Source organism: Trachypithecus francoisi, unplaced genomic scaffold (genome assembly GCF_009764315.1).
Source record: "Trachypithecus francoisi isolate TF-2019V2 unplaced genomic scaffold, Tfra_2.0 Lachesis_group2, whole genome shotgun sequence".
NCBI lineage: Eukaryota > Metazoa > Chordata > Mammalia > Primates > Cercopithecidae > Trachypithecus > Trachypithecus francoisi.
Window position 1 is genome coordinate 137,930,576 of NW_022681465.1, and position 21,556 is coordinate 137,952,131.

Sequence of the window (21,556 nt, forward strand, 5' to 3'; positions counted from 1 at the left end):
AATAAATTTACCAAAGAAGGAGCAAGACTTGTTTACGGAAACTTTAAAACACTGCTAAAAGAGATGAAAGAAGACCTAAATATACAGACATTCTTTGCTTATGGGTTAGAAGACTCACTTTTTAAATTCAATTTTAATTTCTGTGATTAATGTATTTATTTTTATGGGAACCACTAAGACTGCATCCTCTCCTTCTTACTCCCCTTAAGGAAGAGAAGAAGGATCATCAATGGCAAGTGGCAGCAGCAACAAAACAACCCTATGAGCTGGCTACATGCTCAGGAAAGAATGCCTGCCTCCTCCGTTTGGTTTCCAGTGCTCTAAACATTCAGAGAAACTTCTATAGTATTGAATGATAGAAATGAGCCCTGAAAGTAGAGTCTTGATTTTGTTAAGACAACAATATTCCCCAAAGCAATATGCAGATTCAATGCAATCCCTATCAAAGTCCCCAAATCCCACAAATTCCATTTTGCTGAAGTAGAAAAACTGACTCTGAAATGTATATAGAATTGCAAGGGATCCCAAATAGTCAAAACAATCTTGCAAAAAGAAGAACAAGGTGTTAAGACTCACATTTTCCAATTTCAAAACTTACTACAAAGCTACAGTAATCAAAATCATGTGCTACCGGCATAAGGATAGTCATGCGTATAGATCAATGGAATAGAATTGACAATCCTATGTAACTATGTAACTATGGTCACATAGTTAATAAATAAACCTATGTAACTATGGTCAATTGATTTTCAACAAGGGTGCCAAGACCATTCAATGAGGGAAAAGAAGGGTTTCTTCAACAAATGGTGCTAGGCCAACTGAATATCCACATGCAAAAGAATGAAGTTGGACCTTACCACACACCATGTACAAAAATTAACTCAAAATGAATAAAATCCTATATATAAGAGCTAAAGCTATAAAAGTCTAAGAAAAGAACAGCTTTATAACCTTGGGTTTGGCAACAGTTTCTTAGACCAAAAACAAAAGGAACAAATGAAAAATAGATAAGTTGGACTTCATCAAAATAAAAAACTTTTGTGCATGAAAGAACGTTACCAGGAATGCAAAAGAAAACCCACGGAATGGAAGAAATGTGCAAATCACATATCTGATAAGAATCTTATATCCAGAATATAGAAGGAACTTGTACAACTCAACAAGAAAAACACAAACTACTCAATTTTTAAAATGGACAAAGACATAAAAAAGAACAAAATCATGTCCTTTGCAGCAACATGGATGCAGCTGAAGGCCATTATCCTAAGTAAATTAACACAGAAACAGAAAACCAAATGTCGCATGTTCTCGCTTGTAAGTGGGAGCTAAACATGGGGTACGCACGGACACAAATATAGGAACAATAGACATTGGGGGCTCCAAAAGCGGGGAGGAGGGGTGGGAGGGCAAGGGTTAAAAAACTACCTATTGGGTACTGTGTTCACTATTTGGTTGATGGGATCAATAGAAACCCAAACTTCAGCATCACACAATATACCCATGTAACAAATCTGCACATGTACCCCCTAAGTGTAAAAAAAAAAAAAAAAAGGCAAAGGCCTTGAAAAGATATCTCTCCAAGGAAGATATACAAATGGTCAACAAGCACGTGAAAAGATGTTTAACATCATTAGTCATTAGGGAAATGCAATTCAAAACCACAAAAATGTAGGTGTGAGATAGCATTTCATACCCACTAGGTTGGTTATAATAAAACAAAACAAAACAAACAGAAGGAAAATGACAGGTTTGGGTATGAATGTAGAGAAATTGGAACCCTCATACATTGCTGGTGGAAATGTAGCCACTGTGGAAATCGCTTTGGTATTTCTTCAATAAGTTAAAGATAGAATGACCCTTTGATGTAGTAGTCCCACTCTCAAGTATATAGTCAAAAGAACTGAAAACAGGTATTCAAATAAAAACTTACATGTTCATAGAAGCACTATTCACAACAGACAAAGGTGGAAATAGCCCAAATGTCCCTCAGCTGGTGAATAGATAAACAATATATAGCACATCCATGCAATGGAATGTTACTTGGCTATGAAAAGGAATGAAGTACTGATGCATGCTACAGCATGGATGAACCTTGAAAACAGACTGGACCTGGTGGCTCACACCTATAATCCCAACACTTTGGGAGGCTGAGGGGGTGAATCACTTGAGGCCAAGAGTTCAAGACCAACCTGGGCAACATAGTGAGACTCTGTCTTTACAATTTTTTTTAATTAGGTGAGTTTATACCTGTAGTCCCAGATATTTTGGAGGCTGAGGTGGGAGGATCACCTAAGCCAAAGAGGTTGAGGCTGCAGTGATGTATGATCATTTCACTGTACTCCAGCCTGAGTGACAAAGAGAGACCCTGTCTCTAAAATAAAAAAGAGAAAAAGAAAAAACATTTTTAAAAACCTTGAAAACATTATGCCTGGCTGAGCACACTGGCTATGCTATAATCCCAGCACTTTGGGAGGCCAAGGTGGGAGGATCGCTTGAAGCCAGGAGCTGGAGACCAGCCTCGCCGACATGGTGAAACCCCACCTCTACTAAAAATACGAAAATTAGCCGGGCTTAGTGGCACATGCCTGTAGTCCCAGCTACTCAGGAGGCTGAGGCAGGAGAATTCATTTGAACCCGGGAGGCGGGGGTTGCAGTGAGCCTAGATCACACCACTGCACTCCAGCCTGGGCAACAGAGCGAGACTCTGTCTCCATAAAAAAACAAAAAACAAAAAAAAATTATGCTGAGTGAGAGAAGTGAGACACAAAAGATCACATATTGTATGGTTCCACTGATGTGAAATATCCAGCATACGCAGATCCATGGAGCTAGAAAGCAGGTTCATGGTTGCCAGGGGCTGTCGGGAGAGGGGAATGGAGAGTGACTCTTCCGTGGAGATAGGATTTCCTTCTGGGGTGATGAAATTATTCTGAAATTATATAGTGCTGATAGATGTTCAGCATTCAGAATGCACTAAACGCCACTGAACTGTATACTTCAGAATGGTTAAAATGGTGAAAAATTGGTGTGGGTATTCCAGAAAAACAATTGGAAGGATGAACAATAAAATGTCAACAGTGATTATTTCTGGGTAACAGTAGGAGTGACTTTCACTCTCCTATTTTTCTTTTTATACTATTTGAATACTTTATGAGAAGCATGTTTTGCATTAGTAATCAGAGTGAATAAAAACCATAGTGAACTGTTTTCATTTTAGAAGGCAAGAAGCAAGAAGGAAGGGAGGAAGAAAAGACGGAAGGAAGGAAGGAAAGAAGGAAGAAAGGAAGGAAAGAGGGAGGGAGGGAGGGAGGGGAAGGAAGGAAGGGGAGGGAAGGAAGGGGAGGGAAGGAGGGAGCAGAAGGAAGAAAAACAGGGAGTCCTTGAACCCATCCCCCCAACTCCCTCATCTCTCTCATTACTTTGGAGGTGCAGGCCTTGCTAGTGTCAGGCTGGGGGTTGTATGGGTTTCTGGTTAGACACCAAGAAGGACCTTTTAGGTTAATAGGATCGAGGTCAGCAACCAACAGAACTCTTTACATATCCTATGGGAAGATCCCTAAGATATATTGTATAAAGAGCAAGATTTAGGACAGAGTGTGACAATTAGTGTAATGATACACTCAAACACATTCACACACACATGCTCCTGCACATACAGTCATAATTACTAAAGAGTGCATGCTGGCCAGGCTTGGTGGCTCACGCCTGTAATCTTACCACTTTGAGAGGTCAAGGAAAGAGGATTGCTTGAGGCTAGGAGTTCTAAACTAACCTGGGCTACATAGCAAGACTCTGCCTCTACAAAAAATAAAAATATAAAACTAGCAGACTGTGGTGGTGCATACCTGTAGTCCTAGCTGCTTGCGGGGAAGAGGCAGGAGGATCATTTGAACCCAGGAGGTCTAGGCTGCAGTAAGCCATGATCACGCCACTGCACTCCAGCCTGGGTGATAGAACAGGATCCTGTCTCTCCCTCCCAAAAAGTGTGTATGCATATACATTTGCAAATGTAAAGATACCCTCTACCAAAATGGCTGAAAAATAGCAAGAATGGTTTTCCCCAGGGAGGGCAACTGGGTGATTAGACAGGAGAGAAAGGGAAGGAAACAGACATTTCACTGTATATACCCAATCTCTGTATCTTTTGTATTTGGTAGTATGTATATACTTTTTTTTTTTTAAGATGGAGTCCCCTCTGTTGCCCAGGCTGGAGCGCAGTGGCACAATCTTGGCTCACTGCAACCTCTACCTCCCAGGTTCAAGCAAATCTCCTGCCTCAGCCTCCAGAGTAGATGGGATTACAGGTGCATGCCACCACACCAGGCTAATTTTTGTATTTTTAGTGAAGATGGAGTTTCACCATGTTGCCCAGGCTGGTCTCTAACTCCTGAGCTCAAGCAATCTGCCCACCTCAGCCTCCCAAAGTGCTGGTATTACAGGCGTGAGCCGCTGTGCCCAGTTGTATGTATATACTTTCAAAGACAGACATTTTTTGCCCCTGAGCACTTTCTTTACGTCACAAAAACAAAATTTCCAAAACATAAAGATATTTAGGTAAAATATAATACTTTTTTTGGTTTCTGCCCTATTTTTGTATTTACCAAATTTTTATAACAACAGACATAATTTAATATGGTATAAAAGGCAGATATTACTTAACACATTTAAGTAAGACAGAAATGTTTAAAGCAAAAACAGAACATTCCCCTTCCAGTTTGCTTTCAAAAGGAAAATACATTTATAATTAAATGTATTTTTAAATGAAATAAAGGTATTAGAAAAATGATCTTTTTTTAGAAAAACTTTTCCGTTGGTTTCCTTTCCCCTAAATTGTCTACAATGCTATTATTTCATGTTGGAAAAGGTCTGTAATTAGCTGAGTCTTTAAACATAAAGCCATGGGTTTTAGGCAGCTGGTGAAGCAGTGTTGGCCTGACCTTGACCTCCGTAGAGCCCTGGACCCTTCGCCTCTGGCCCTGATCTCTGCAGCCTCCTTGGCCCAGACCCTAGGCCCTGCCAGTCCTGCTGTCCTCACGTGGCCTGCACAGCCTGCCAAGCCACCAACCCACAGGACTCCCTGTGGAGAGCTAGGACGGGACGGGGGGCAGGATGTTTCTGGATATTTTTCCAGGAGGGGCATGGGGGCTGTTTTGAAGCTATGTGTGCCCTATAAGCAAACTTTGATAGCATATGGTAGACAAATAAAGTTTTAAAAGAATTTTTTCTTCATGCTTTTACATTAGATTGAACAAACATTACTTGTCCATTTTCAAGAAGTGAGGAGCAGGTGCTCGGGGAACCTCATGGAAATTGAGAAGTGGGCCAGCCCCTGGACTACTCTCCCTGTCCCCACTGGTGTGGCCATCATTGGAGGGACATTGATGTTCATCTGCCCATCTCCGCTCTGCAGAGGAAAGAGGGAGACACAGGCTCTCCCATCTGCCTTGGGCCCAGATATGCCATTGGAAACCCCCCTCCCCCCCGGGGCCACTCACATGATGTAGGACTAAGGGTTTGGAGCTTTTCTCCTGGGGCTCATTTTCTGAGCCTTTCCCTGTCCTGGCTTCTCTACTCTGCTGTCCCCGCACACGTCTGAGGTGATGCTAAGTCCGATTAAAGTGGGCCAGTCAGAAACATTTCCAAGGTCTGCGGGGACAGTTCCACCAAGGTTCTTACTGTCCCCAATAGCTACCCTATTACCTGAAATATAACCATTTAAGAACCATCTTATTTTTAATTTGTGTTTTTATAAACACCATAAGTTCATTTTCTCCCCTAAATTATGAAAATGTATCACTGTGAAAAGTAGCAAAAAGTAGAAACAAACCCTCCTTCTCTGCCACCAAAAATGTCACAAAACACTCATACACCCCGTACCTTGAGAGGGTCTCTAGTAGTTTGGAGTATTTCTTTGAAGTCTTTAAAAATAAATATCAGAGTCATTTTTGTTATTATTGCTTAATATCATCAACAGAAGCTTTTTTTTTTTTTTTTTTCTGAGACAGGATTTTACTTCCATTGCCCAGGCTGGATTGCACGATTTCTGCTCACTGCAACCTCTTCCTCCCAGGCTCAGGTGATCCTCCCACCTCAGCCTCCTGAGTAGCTGGGACCACAGGTGCATGCCACCACACTCAGAATTTTTGTACTTTTTTGTAGAGACAGGGTTTTGCCATGTTGCTCAGGCTGGTCTCGAACTCCTGACCTCAAGTGATCTGCCCACTTCTGCCTCCCAAAGTGCTGGGATTACAGGTGTGAGCCACCATGCCCAACTATAAGCTTTTTTTTTTTTAATGCTGCTATTAAGTGCTGGCTCTGATGTGCTACTAGCTCTGTAATTTGGGGTGTGTTAATCTCTCTGTGCCCCAGTTTTCTTATCTGCAAAATGAGGACAATACCAGTATCTATCCTACTGAGCTCCTGTAAGGATTTAATGAGATAGTGCAGGGAAAATGCTTTGCCAACAGCCAGATTCAACAAATATTAGCAATTCATCTATTGCTAGCGTGGACGAAGTTGAATTTTGCTTTTCAGCTGGGGTGAATAATCTTACATTGAACACCTCTGTATCTAGAACCTCATCCACAGAGAGGATTACTTTCTTTTCAGAGATTCCTGGACATGGAGTTGCCGAACTAAAGGGTATAGATCTTTTTTTCTTTTTCTTTCTTTCTTTCTTCTTTCTTTCTTTCTTTCTTTCTTTCTTTCTTTCTTTCTTTCTTTTTTTTCTAAGACAGTCTTCCTTTGTCACCTAGGCTAGAGTGCAATGGTGCGATCCGGCTCACTACAGCCTCCGCTTCCTGGGTTCAAGTGATTCTCCTGCCTCAGCCTCCTGAGTAGCTGGGACTACAGGCACCTGCCACTGCACCCAGCTGATTTTGTATTTTTAGTAGAGGTGGGGTTTCACCATGTTGGCCAGGCTGGTCCTGAACTCCTGACCTCAAGTGATCTGCCTACCTCAGCCCCACAAAGTGCTGGGATTATAGGCATGAGCCACCACGCCCGGCCTTTTTTATTTTTATTTTTTTTTTGTAGACAGATGGTCTCACTAAGCTCTCCAGGGTGGTCTCTAGTGGTCCCCACACCTTGCCCTCCCAAAGTGCTGGGATTACAGGTGAGAGCCATGTTACTGGTCCCAGGCCTTTCTAAAGTTCTTGATATAGATTGTCATCGACACTTCTGCCAGGAGAGGAAGACTCCTGGTGTTAAGTGTAACTCTGTCTTCTGAGTACAGGATACTGAGTCTCTCTCCCTGACTCCAGCACACACAACTTTAGTGGATGTGAATTCTGATGGCTTCTCTCTCAGAACACACCCACCTAAAAGTTTGATAAGACATCTTGGCATCATACAGCTGCCTGTTGGAATAACCCCGAGACCTCAGTTTCACTCTCTGTAAAATCTGGTCAAAGATCTTGCTCAAGGTGTGGCAAAAAGTAATCAATAGCTAATGGCTGGGACTGACTTTTGTTCTCCTGGTCATAAAAGACCTTTGAATTACTTGGCCACTTTGGGTTTCTCAGGATAAGTGATAACACTAAGCCAAAGTTCATCCCAGTTGGCCAGGCCACCTCTTTCCAGCACCCACAAGGCTTGAGGGAGAGAGGGAATGGCCACAGTCTCATGAGTGTTGGGCTGGGTTCACTGGGGTTAGGGTCACCAAGGGTAGGAGCCATTTCCCCATTGACCCTCCCATGCATCACACCACAGAAATATCCCCGTGCTCTGTTTATCTCCCACCCCTCCCCTGACACAGCAGAAGGACGTAAGTTTTCATGCATAGTAGACAGAGGACTTAGACTGAATGAGGTGAGGCTTGGTCAGCCCTGATATGAGAAACACAGATCAAAACCAGACTTGTCCCTCTGCTATCATCACCCAGCCACTCAACACCACTTCCCAGAATGACTCAATCGACATTTCCTGTACCCGAGCCTGGGATCTCCATTTTATCAAGCTTTCCAGAAGATGTTATCGTCTAGCAAGTTTTTGAAGGAAGCATAGGACTCTGCCTATCCCAATGGTGTCTGCCCAGGTCTCCTCTGTGCTCAAACACCATCCAAAGCTTCCTCAGTTCAGCCTGAAGCCTCAGCTCTTAGTGTGGTATTCTAGGTTTCAGTTCACTTGTACAGACCATCTCCTAGCTCTCCCTCACTCACTACCCACTGCAGCTACTCTGGGGTTCCTGGTGCTTGAATATGCTGTAGGCCTTTAGGAAGAGCAACCTTGCTCTTATTATGCTGTTAACTTAATGAAATCCTCTCCAACATTTAAAGCCCAGCCCTGATGCTCCAACTCTAGAAGGCTCCCTTGATCTAGCCCCAGCTAGAAGTGACCCCCTCAACTTTCCTCTGAGCTCCAATAGACTCTCTTCATCTGTGCCCGCATGTAACTCTGGTCACTTTCCACCTTATTTTATAGATGTTGGCTGGTCTCATCTCCCCAAGCTGTCTAGAAGCTGCTTAAGGGCAGGCCACACAACTGGTTGGTTCATCTCTATGTCCGCAGTGCAAAACTTGACATCTCTTAAGGCAATTAGTAAGTGTGCTGTAATGAATTAATTCGTGTCCACCATGACAAGGAGATATTGGTCAGAAACGTGAATTAAGTAGAGATAGCTTTATCTCTTCCTTTCCATTCTGGGTGCCTTTTATTTTGTTTTCTTGCCTAATTGCCCTGGCAGGAACCTCAAGTACAATGTTGAATATAAGTAGGGGGAATAGGTATCCTCATCTTGTTCCTGGTCTTGGGGGAAGCAGTTGGTCTTTCACCACTGAGTGTGATTTAGCTGTGGGTTTTTTATAGATGCCCTCTATTAAGTTAAGGATATTCCCTTCTATTCCTATTTTGTTGAGGTTTTTTTTTATTATTATTATGAAGAAGTGTTGAATTTTGTCAAATGCTTTTTCTGCATCTATTGAAATGATCACGTGGTTTTTGTCCTTTATTGTATTGACAAAGGTATTACATTAATTGACATTTCAGATGTTAATCTTGCATTCCTGGGACATTTACCAGTTGGTCATGGTGTCTAATTCTTCTGATAAATTGCTGTGTTCTGCTTACTAGTATTTTGTTGAGATTTTTCTGTCTACATTCATAAACGATATTGGTCTATGGTTTTTGTGTGATGTTTTGGTCTGATTTTTGTATCATAGTAATACTGGCTTTCATAGGATGAGGTGGGAAGTGTTTCTTCCTCTTCTATTTTTTGGAAGTTTGTGAAGAATTCTTCCAAAATTTGGTAGAATGTACTAGTGAATTCTGGTCCTGGGCTTTTCTCTGTGGGTAGTTTTTTGATTAGTAATTCCATCTTTTTACTTGTTTCAAGTCTAGTCAGATGTTCTATTTCTTCCTGAAACAGTTTTGCTATTTTAAGGCTTTCCAGGAATTTGTCCATTTCATGTAAATTATCTAACTTGTTGGCATACAGTTGTTCATAGTAATCCTTTATAATCCATTTTATTTATATATGATCTGTAATAATGCCCCTCTTTTCATTCCTGATTTTAACAATTTGAATCTTTTCTCTTTTTTTCTTGATCCATCTAGATTAAGGTTTGTCAATTTTGTTAATCTTGTTGAAGAACCAACTTTTAATTTCCTTGATTTCCTTGATATTTTTCTATCATCTATTTCATTAATTTTGGCTCTAAATTTTATTATTTCATTTCTTCTGCTTGCTCTAGGTTTAGGTTACTCTGCTTTTTTTCTAGTCTTAAGATTATTGATTAGATATCTTTCTTTTTTTTTTTTTGTAGTGTAGGTGTGAATTTCCCTCTAAGCACTGATTTGGCTGTATCCCAAGTATTTTGATATATTTTGTCTTCATTTTTATTATTGAAAAGATTTTCCTAATTTGCCTTGGAATTTTTTTAATGCAATGGTTTTTTAGGAGTGTGTTTTTAAATTTCCATATATTTGTGAATTTCCCAAATTTAATTCTGTCATTGATCTCTAATTTCACACCATTGTTATCAGAGAACATACTATATATGATTTCAATCCTTTTAAATTTATTCAAATTTGTTTTATGACCTGGTATATGGTCTATCCTAGAGAATGTTTCATGTACATTAAATGAGAATGTATACTATACTTTTGTTGATTGAAGTGGTCTGTAGATGTTTTTGAGGTCTAGCAGGTTTATAGTGGTGTTCAGAACTTCTGTTTCCTTGTTGAACTTCTGTGCCTCATAATTTTGTCTCTTCAATGCATTAGAAAACAAATGCTCCTTTCTTGTTTGTTTATTTATTTTTATAAAAATTGGGGGGTATCACTATGTTGCCCAGGCTGGTCTCAAATGCCTGGGCTCAAAGTGATCCACCTCTCTGGGCCTCCCCAAATGCTGGGATTACAAGTGTGAGCCACTGTGCCCAGCCAATGTATCTTTACAGATTAATTTTCTTGTTCCTTAGAGGTTTAGTTTTGGAGTCCTAACTATCAAGTTTGACTATCTAGACAAATTTAATCCTTCTTGTAAGAACAAACTCTGTACTTTTCTGAGCTCTGGATGAATCTAACATATGAAATATTGGTTAAAGCTTGGAATGTAAAATCTTGGTGAAGAAGGATTTTCTTACCTGATCCTCTTAGGAGCACGTGATTCTCGAAGTGTGGTTCTAGATAAATCAGCCCTGAATCTCCTGTTCAACCAAGCTGATGTTTTCTTCCTTCTCTCCATTTCTCCTTGTTTCCTCCTTCTTTCTTCTCTCTTCTTCCCTCCTTCCCATACTTTTACTATCTTTTTTCCATCCAATCATTTATTTATACTTTTCTTCCTTCATATCCATTCAACTGTGCTTTCCTTCTTCCTTCCTTCTTTCCTTTCTTCCCTTCTTCCTTCCTTCTTTTCCTCCTTCCTTTTTTAATTCAATTATTCATCCTGTTCTCCATCCTTTCATCTATCTGTCCTTCTTTACTTCCGTCTATCTGTTCACCTTCCCTTATCTCCTCTCTTCTCTCACTGCCTTCCTTCATTTCTTTCCACTCCCCCTCCCTTCCTCCCATCTATCCAGTCATCCATCCATTTTTAGCAATAAAGCACCAGACAGGACTCAAGCTACCTGAAATAGCTGAGCTCAAAGTAGATGTGGTGGTGGTGCTGGGGTGAAGGCCCCTGATTTCTAGTTCTCATTTTCCTTCCAGGAATCTACAAAGTGCCTAATGGTGCTGCTTCACTGGCAAACTTTGATAAAATACCTGTTGTGAGCCAGACAGAATTCCTCGCATTGGGAATGAGTAAGGTCTAGTTGCTACTCCCAGGGACAGAGAATAACAGTACAGCCTGGAAAAACTGCAGTATGACGGCCTCTAAGGCTGAGGAATAGGAACTTCCAGGGGGCAGTTGGAGAGGTTTTCTTGCAGAAATAGGTGTTTGGTTGAGCCTTGAAGTATGAGCATTTATGTGAGAATCAAATGTAATAGCACATGAGATTATAAAATGTAAAAATGTCACAGAGAGGGAGTGACATTTATTGTTGAGACTTATGTTAAAAACCACTTAAAGTAATAACAACTGGCCGGCATAGAAAAGGTATTTGTTATGGCCGGGCGCGGTGGCTCAAGCCTGTAATCCCAGCACTTTGGGAGGCCGAGGCGGGTGGATCACAAGGTCAGGAGATCGAGACCATCCTGGCTAACACGGTGAAACCCCGTCTCTACTAAAAAATACAAAAAACTAGCCGGGCGAGGTGGCGGGCGCCTGTAGTCCCAGCTACTCGGGAGGCTGAGGCAGGAGAATGGTGTGAACCCGGGAGGCAGAGCTTGCAGTGAGCTGAGATCTGGCCAGTGCACTCCAGCTTGGGTGACAGAGTGAGACTCTGTCTCAAAAAAAAAAAAAAAAAGAAAAGGTATTTGTTAGAAGCATTAACAAATTCCTATGCAGTTTTTAAGACTGTAAGACAAATGTGCTGTGGGTGGAATTAGACATTCAGAGAGTAGTGAGGCAGGGTAGAGGAGTACTTCAGAGTGTGGGTTTTGGTATTAGACCCACCTGACTCCAAGCCCTGCTGTCACTTGCTGTCCATGTGCTCATCTGTGGAATGGGGATGACAGTATAAGAGGATTAAATGGGATGGTACAGGTTGGGGTTGGTGGCACACGGTGAATGCTCTGTCAATGCCAGCTGCCACTGTTCATGAGAAAGGAGCTCAAAGGTCATCTGGCTCCAGGTGGTATGGATTCATGTTTTCCTCCTGAAAAGGTGCTTTTTATCTGCTACCAAATATGTAATCTTGGGGAAATTACTTGTTTTTTCTCAGCCCTTGCCTTTTTTTTTTTTTTTTCCAGTAAAATCTCTCAAGATCATCATGAGAAAAGCAAGCTCTGGCTGGGCACGGTGGCTCATGCCTGTAATCCCAGCACTTTGGGAGGCCAAGGCAGGTGGATCACCTGAGGTCAGGAGGTCTAGACCAGCCTGGCCAACATGGTGAAACCCCATCTCTACTAAAAATACAAAAATTAGCTGGGCGTGATGTCCCACACCTGTAGTCCCAGTTACTTGGGAGTCTGAGGCACGAGGATTGCTTGAACCCGGGAGGCAGAGGTTACAGTGAGTCGAGATTGCACCACTGTACTCCAGCCTGGGCAACAGAGTGAGACTCAGTCTCAAAAACAATAAAAAGCAAGATCTGTCAAGGGAAAATATATTTGAAAATTGTAACTTGCAAGCCTAAGCCACAAAGATGTTCACCTCAGTATTGTTTATCATGGAGATGTAGGGAAATGGAAAAAATATCGATAGACATCCCAAAACAGGAGACTATTAAATAAATTATGAAACTTCCTTCAATGGAATCACAAGCAGTGAAGAATTAGGTCCATGAAAGCCAAGGTTTTCTCCTTTTGTTGAATGATGAACCCCTCAGCACCCAAAACAATGCTCATCATATGGTAGGTGCTCAGTATTTATCAAAGAAACAAATGAATGAGCAAAGAAAAATCAACCACCAAGAGGCATCCACCTGGCTGTTGTTTTGGTGCATGGGGTAGAAAAGCAGACTAGAAGAGCTAGGGTTGAGAGACTAATGAGAGAGCAAGAAAGTTAAACTATCAAGAGCTGTCAAGTAGGACGTTTGAGGGTGTTTGTTGGGTGCTGGGCCATATGACTCTCTCCTCCATGGCCCACAAAGTCTTCAGTAAAATATACAGTGTCTGGCAGTGTTTTTGGAATTGCATGTGTGTTTCAGGGGGTGAAATGAAATACAGAAGACTGGCCTCAATTGGAGAATACCATGGGCATCCAGTCACATCTGAGTATGATAATGTAGAAGAAAGTTTAATGACGTGGAAAGATGCTCACAATATATTGTTAAAGAAAATAATTGGGTACAGAAGGGGATGTGTAATTGCATCCCATTTTGGTTAAAATAGAAAAACATCTGCTCATGTCTGGATGGTGAGATGAAGAAATATTTTTTCCTTTTTGTGTATTCACGCTTTATACTTTTCTTTAATCAATATGTACCACTTGTGAACTTGAAAATAATGTGAACTGTTGAATGAGCTTGAGCTGTCCTTATTGCATTTGACTGATTGGTAAATAAATTGAGCTAGAGGTCAAGTGGCATTGTCAAGGTCAAGCCAAGACTGAGTGGCCCATCAATGTATGGCCAGTTCAGTGACCTTTCTACTTGATTAGAAGGTAACAAGTAGTGTTTTCAGTGCCTTGGACCCCCAGCATCTGAAAGATCTGAAAGACTGAGCCATTCCTTCTTCCGCTGCCTCCATTTTGCTAGATTCCAGAGGACGATCATTGTCCAGAAGACTATCAATGGTTATAAGTATATTCCCTCTTCTCCATTTCAAAGGACACTCACTAGGTTCTCTTTTGTATGTCAGGTCAGTAACATGACCCTTGGGATCCTCTGGGCAGAGGATCATGTTAGCAGGATGGGCTGTGAAGCCTCCTGCAAATTAAGCCAGTTATAATCTGTGACTCATATCTGCAGATAGTAATTTTCTTAAAGGTGTTTGTTGAGTGATGGGAACACACAGAGAGACAAGAGACAGAGGGGCAGCCCAGGTAACATATCAAAAAGCATAAATGTATAACGTGGAACTGAAAGAGACCTTTGACATCACCTAACTCGTGACTGGATGATCTGGGAAACAGGCTTGGGTTGTACAGCCAGGGCCAGAATGAGATGGTTTTACTTCCTAAACATCTCTCCATTTCATCCTTTCCCACTCCTTCTCCCCACTCTGGCCTGCAGGGATGCCACAGCACTTCCCTAGCTGATCTCCTTTCAATCCAGAGCTATGTCACTAAAGGTTCTTTCACCTATGTTGAGGAATCTGGACTTAAATCTGGAGCAGTGAGACACCATGGAAGAATTTTTAGGCAGGAAGGCAATGGGGTCATATCTGGATTTCAGGTGGCTACTGAAATTCTCTGGTTTCTGTGTATAGAATGCACCCAAGGCAGTTAAGTAGACTCAGGGAGAGCAGTGAGAAGGCTGCTGTAACTGTCCAGGTGAGAGGAGGCGACAGCCTGGACCAAGACTGTGGCAGTGGAGGTAAGTGGGTAGTCTCCCCGACTCCTCAAGCCTCTCATCGACCTCCTCTTTAGGTGCTTATAGTCAGTATCCCGCAATTTAATACCTAGTTCTGGGCTTATATTGGTTAGGATTTTTTAGATGTGATTGCATAGAAACCCATCTCGGCCAGGCGTGGTGGCTCAAGCCTGTAATCCCAGCTCTTTGGGAGGCCGAGACGGGCGGATCACGAGGTCAGGAGATCAAGACCATCCTGGCTAACACAGTGAAACCCCGTCTCTACTAAAAAATACAAAAAAAAAAAAAACTAGCCAGGCGAGGTGGCAGGTGCCTGTAGTCCCAGCTAGTCGGGAGGCTGAGGCAGGAGAATGGCGTAAACCTGGGAGGCGGAGCTTGCAGTGAGCTGAGATCGCCACTGCACTACAGCCTGGGCGACAGCTCAAGACTCCGTCTCAAAAAAAAAAAAAAAGAAAAGAAAAAAGAAACCCATCTCAAATCAACTTAACTCAACATCATTGAGCCATGTCAGGCACACGGTAGGGGTTTAGTAAACAATGAACAAGTAAATGAATGAATGACTCTTGACTCCTGGACTATTGTTCTTTCTACTGTGCATAATACTGATTTTAAGCCTAAATTCCAAAACTCTAAATTCCATAACCTCTAAAGGCCATCTATTCTGGTCTTGCGCCCAACTCAGGAATGCCCTCTACAACATGCTTGATAGAAACCCGTTCAGCTTGTCTTCGAAATTCTCCAGGGACAGAATATTCACTACCTCAAAAAGTCATTTAAACAAAAGAGTAAACATATATTTTTAAAATCAGCTTTATTGAAGTATAACTTACATACACTCATTTAACTATAAAGTTCAATGAGTTTGACAAACATATACAGTCCTGTAACTACCACCACTATGCCATTTTAGCGTATTTCCATCATAGAGCTGAGCATGATAGTTTGCACCTGTAATCTCAGCTACTCAGGAGGCTGAGGACTGCTTGGACCCAGGAGTCAGAGGCTACAGTGAGCTATGATTGTGTCACTGCCCTCCAGCCTGGGCAACAGAGCAAGACCCTGTCTAACATTTCCATTTTGCCACAAAGTTTGTTTGTATTCCCTTGCAGTTTGTCTCTTCTCCCGACTCCTGGTCTCTACTTTCCGTCCTTGTAATTTTGCATTTTCTAAAACTTCATTTGAATGGAATCATGTACTATGTGGTCTTGAATTGGGAATAGTTTACTTAGTATAATGTATTTGAGATTCATCTACGCTGTTGTATCAGTAGTTTATTCCTTTTTATTGCTGAGTAGTATTCCAATAAATGGACATATCACAATTTGCTTATTCATTCACCAGTTGAAGGACATTTGTGTGGTTTCCAGTTTTGGCTATTGTTAACTGAGCTACTGTGAAAATTCACATATACATCCTTGAGTGGACATATTTTTTTTTCATTTATCTTATATAAATACCTAGAATGGGATTTCTGGTTAATACGGAAGATATATGTTTAATTTTATTAAGAAAAAACTGCCCAACTATTTTCCAAAGTGGTTATACCAGTTTGCATTCCTGGCAATATGGTATGAGAGTTCCAGTTGTTCCACAACATCGCAAACACTTGGTATTGTCATTTTTAACATTTTAGTCACCATAGGGAACGTGTAGTGCTTTCATATTGTGATTTTCTCATATATTCCCTCAAGGACTAATGATATAGAGCATTTTCCATGTGCTTATTTGCTATTCCTATAAAATAGGTGTAACTTCAAGGCCATACTTTCTGCTGTTAGAAATCTCCAAACTCTGTCTATTGATTCAATTCAGTTTAACAAATATTTACAGATGACTTACTCTATGTCATTTACTATGAGGTCTGATGAGCCCAAGACGATTAAGATCCATCCTTGATCTTGATTTATTTAGAGTCTCATGGGGGGAAACATACTTAAAAGAGAAACATTTCTCTTTAAAGGTGTTAGTATATTCATAGAGGTAAGCCCAGGATACAGGGAAAAAATGAGGAAGAGTACTCTACCTAGTCAACGGTGCTGGCAGGTGGTAGGGTGTGAGGAATGTTCATGGGAACGTCCACCCTGGCTCTGAACTGTGGCATCACAGAGGTACAGACATGTTGTCATTCATTCATCACATACTCAGTGAGCACCTAACGTGGACCAGATGCTGTGCTGGCCTGGGGAGGATGGCTATAAACCAGACAGACATTGTCCCTGTCTCAAGGATCTTACCAAGTGAGAACAAAAGTTCATTTCCTTTCCTTGTGGAAACTTATATTAAAAAAAACTACTTATCTAACTACATATATATAATATATAATATATATTTACATATATACATATATGTATATATGCACATACATATCCATCCATATATATATATATACACTACCTATCAAAGAATTGCTAAGTGATTAGAAAACACAAAAACAGATTTATGCTAATTGTATGTTAGATAATTTTACAGGGATGATTCATTGTAATGTCTTTTATTTAAGACATAGGTATTTATTCGGTGCTCAGCTCCTTCACGTGGGTTATCTCACTGGGTCTACATGATCAACGAGAGAGGTTAGGATTGCTACTGTCTGAAACTGAGAGTCAGAGAGCTAAAAATACTGGCCCAAAGTCACTCAAAAGTAGAACCAGTCTTTGAAGTGAAATCTTGGGACTTTAAGTTCAAATGCTACTTTGAATAATATCTGTACCGTTGGCATATTTTTAGTACAATTTGAGGACTCAAGTACTAACTGTAAAATTACTAATTAAAATTAAGGTCCAAGGGATTATGGTTTGTGTTACTTTCCAAATATCTATCCAAATCCCCCATTTAGCCTATGAGGATACGGGGGTCCAGTGGGAATAGCCACATAGAGTCACAATCCAAGTCCAGGCCTCCTGACTTCATGCTGTTGCCTTGTGAGAGTGCTACCTCTCAGTGCTAATTTGCATGATCACTCCTGTTTATTTAGTCCACAGGCATTTGGAGCAGATGTGCCGCTGTAGGCAAAAAAGTGAGGAACGGTGGGAAGAGAGACTACATAGACCCGGGTTCAAATCTCAGCTCTGCTGGTCTTAAGCTGAATGATTGGGCAAGTAACTTAACTTTTTTTCTTTCCTTTCTTTCTCTCTCTCTTTCTCTCTTTCCCTCCCTCCCTCCCTCCCTCCCTCCCTTCCTTCCTTCCTTCCTTCCTTCCTTCCTTTCTTCCTTTCTCTTTCTTTCTTTCTTTCTTTCTTTCTTTCTTCTTTCTTTCTTTCTTTCTCTCTTTCTTTTTTTTCACCGGGTCTCACTGTGTTGCCCAGGCTGGAGTGCAGTGGTGCAATCTCAGCTCACTGCAACCTCCACCTTCGAGGCTAGAGCAATCCTCCCATCTCAGCCTGTCAAATAGCTAGTGCCACAGGCACATGCCACCACACCGGGCTAATTTTTGTATTTTTTTGTAGAGATGGAGTTTCGTCATATTGCCCAGGATGGTGGTCTCGAACTCCTGGGTTCAAGTATCTGTCCGCTTCAGCCTCCCAAAGTGCTAGGATTACAGGCATGAGCCACCACATCCAGCCTCAGCTTAACTTTTCTGAGTCTCAGCTTCCTGGCCTGTGAAATGGGGCTAATAACAGCACTGACATCTTAAAGCTGCTGGAAGGTATCAAAGAAGAAATGCGCAGGAAGCCCTCCCCTTGAGCTCTGGATTTTGAATAGGTAAAGGAATGCAAACACTTAGCTCCCTGCTGGGCCTATAATAGCACTCGATAAATTACACAATGACCAGCTTTTCTATTTAATAATTGCACTAAAATTATTTTTTATGAAGATCAAATTAAAGGAAATTTGAATAGAGAACATTTTTACTCAAATCTAAATTCAAAGACACTGTTTTTATCTCTCCAGATTTTTTCAAAACTTTATCCCCATTTGGGAATTGAAGCAAAATGATTTATTATTAAGAATCTGACACCAACATTAAGGAAAGCCCAAGAGCAAATTTTTATATTAAGTCCACCACTCAAATGTACTAACAGTTTTAATTGTCCACATTTCTTTCCAACATTTATCCAGAGTTTCTTTTATATTGTTGGAATCAGAATGGTTCTCATTGTCATTCTTTAAAAAACTTTTTTCTTTATTTAATTTTATTTCAGATTATTTAATGAATTAAGTTCATATGTAAACCTTATGCTTATGATTTCTTATGGTTCCTTATAATTCTACTCAGTAGAATCTAGCCAGTAACATGGAAACTCAACTCTTGCAGGAAATTATGTTATATTATCACGTCATCTTATATATTCCACAAAATCACTAAATGTTTACTATGTAGCCTTTGAGCATCGTCACAATCCTGTAAGCACTAACCAATTCCATTTTACAGATTAGGAAACTGAGGCTCAGGTTATTTTAATAAGTTGCTAAAATTCATGCAGCTAATGTCTAGTGTTCCTATAACAAATTGCCTCAAGATGTAGTGGCTTAAAGCAACAACATCCATTTATTTGTTCTTAATTCTGCAATTTGGGCAGGGCTTGGTGGGGCTGGTTCATCTTTGGTCCATGTGGTACTGGCGAGAGTGGTTTCAATGGGACTGGAGGATCCAAGATGAGTTCATTCAGGCGCCTGGTGTCTCAGCTGAGGAGGCTGAAATGGCTGGGGGCTGGTTGGGTTTCTCTCCCTTTGTGGTCTCTCATCTTCCAGGGCCTCTTTCTTTCTCTCCACGTGGTCTGTCCAGCAGATTAGCTGGGCTTCTTTCCATGATGGCTGGCTTCCAAGGGGGCAAAAACAGAAGCTCCCAGGTGTCTTAAGAACTAGCCCCAGAAATGGCACAGTGTCATTTCTGTTACATTCTCTTGGTCAAAACAAGTCACAAGGCCAGCCCAAAGTCAACGAGAGGGAAACAGACCCTACCCTTCATGCTTGGAGGCATAGTGTACATGGGGATGGGCTGGACCGTTAGCCATCATCTTTACAGTGACAGAGCAGGGCTTCAAACACAGGCCTGTCTTCCTCCAGGCTCCAAACTCAGCTCCCGCCCCCAAACCCCTTCAGTGAATGTTTTTGGCCGGCTAGCTTTTTCTCTTCCTTTCACTCATTTTTAGGGTAAATTCCCAAGGACAGGGAGATTTGGTCAAAGGGCAGACAATGTTGAGCTCTATGCTGAGATAAATCAACATTTGCATAACAAAGTCATCTCATGAGCTTCTCGTTAAGAATGTGACTAAAAACTTTTTTCCCCCACCTCCTTTTTCTTCACAAAGGAGATCCAGGTTTAATTTTGTTCATTCTATTGTTTCACCTACTTTGACGGAGGAAATCTTGTTTCCTGCTATGGAGACGCTCCTCAGGACTTCCAGGCAACAACAAAGTCAGCAAACAGCCATGACATTCGCCTGCTCCTGAGCCATGCAGGATGGTGTTCCCTGTGGATCGGGGCATGCAGGGAAACTCACTGGCTGACCTTGACTTTTCACAGAACTTGGGATGTCATGAAAAGAACATGGCTTAGACTTGCCCGAGTTTAGCTCTCCTTCTGAAGAGTAACCGTGTGCGTCTTTGTTTGCTGTCTCAGTTTACGCCTGTTGTCACGTGTCCTGTCCAGTTCAGTATTTGTTCAGGGCAAAAGTTTTCCAATTTGGACAATAGATTATATGATCACACTACCTGCCGCAGGAGCTGGGGCAAGACATTTCTCCTCCCTGAGTCTCAGTTTCCTCATCTGTACAGTGGGCCTGGCTACCTATTTCATAGAAATGTGGATCACTTTTCACTTAATAGCATCCTTCCATGTGGCAGAAACTCTCTTGGACTCTGGAGGATCCAGGGGATGACAAAATGAGGTTCCTGCTCTCCTAGTAAATAAGCAAGATAATTTCAGAAATTTGATTTATATTAGGAAGTCAGGAAGGGCCTCTCTGAGGAGGTGGAATTTGAGATAAGGGATGAGGAATGAGAGTGGGCCACAAAGAGAGCTGAGGGAAGAACATGCCAGTTAAGGGAACAGCAGTGCAAAGGCCACGGGGAAAGAGATAATTGGCCAAAGGGAACAGAATGGAGCTCAGGTGCAGGTCGTGTTCTATAAACTGCGAAGAGCCCCAGCAGTTATTTTCCTCCTAGAGGATTTTAAAATACTCTCCCATCCTTTATCTGAAATGATCCTCAAAATAACTCCGAAAAGGCAGGGCAGAGTTTTTTTTTTCCTTTTAATTTTAATTTTTTTTTTTTTTTTTTTTTTTTTTTTTTTTTTTTTTTAGACGGAGTCTTGCTCTGTTGCCCAGGCTGGAGTGCAGTGGCACAATCTCTGCTCACTGCAACCTCTGCCTCCCAGGTTCAAGCAATTCTTGAGCCTCAGCCCCCTGAGTAGCTGGCACCACAGGTGTGTGCCACCACACCCAACTAATTTTTTTGTTGTTTGAGATGGAGCCTCACTCTGTCACCAGGCTGGAGTGCAGTGGCACAATCTCGGCTCACTGCAACCTCTGCCTCCTGAGTTCAAGCGATTCTCCTGCCTCAGCCTCCCTAGTAGCTGGGATTGCAGGCACCTGCCACCATGCCCAGCTAATTTTTTGTATTTTTAGTGAAGATGGGATTTCACTATGTTGGCCAGGCTGGTCTTGAACTCCTGACCTCAGGTGATCCACCCACCTCAGCCTCCCAAAGTGCTGAGATTACAGGCTTGAGCCACGACACCCGGCCACGCCTGGCTAATTTTTGTATTCTTAGTAGAGACGGGGTTTCACCATGTTGGTCAGACTGGTCTAGAACTCCTGACCTCAGGTGATCCACCTGCCTCGGCCTCCCAAAGTGCTGGGATTACAGGTGTGAACCACTGCACCCAGCCTAATTTTAATTTTAAAATTCTAATTAGAGATGAGGTTTTGCTGTGTTGCCCAGGCTAGTCTTGAATTCCTAAGCTCAAGCTATCCTCTTTCCTCAGCCTCCTTAAGTGCTGGAATTACATGCATGAGCCACAGTGCCTGACTCAAAGATGTATTATTATTATTATTGTTATTATTTTTTGAGAATGAGTCTCACTCTGTCTCCCAGGC

General features: G+C 41.7%; 1 long non-coding RNA gene and 1 other non-coding gene across 2 annotated transcripts in view; one reads left to right on the plus strand and one right to left on the minus strand.

Moving 5' to 3' along the window:
- The window catches only part of LOC117064571, a 36,917-nt gene extending 19,314 nt beyond the window's left edge, over window positions 1-17,603 (plus strand). The window contains exon 3 of the long non-coding RNA XR_004429537.1: window positions 17,491-17,603. This is a non-coding gene — a long non-coding RNA (uncharacterized LOC117064571). The remainder of the gene's footprint in view (window positions 1-17,490) is intronic.
- Window positions 170-384, minus strand: LOC117066316. The gene has a single exon (XR_004430281.1). It is a non-coding gene; the product is annotated as a small nucleolar RNA U3 (small nucleolar RNA).
- Window positions 17,604-21,556: the final 3,953 nt, after the last annotated feature.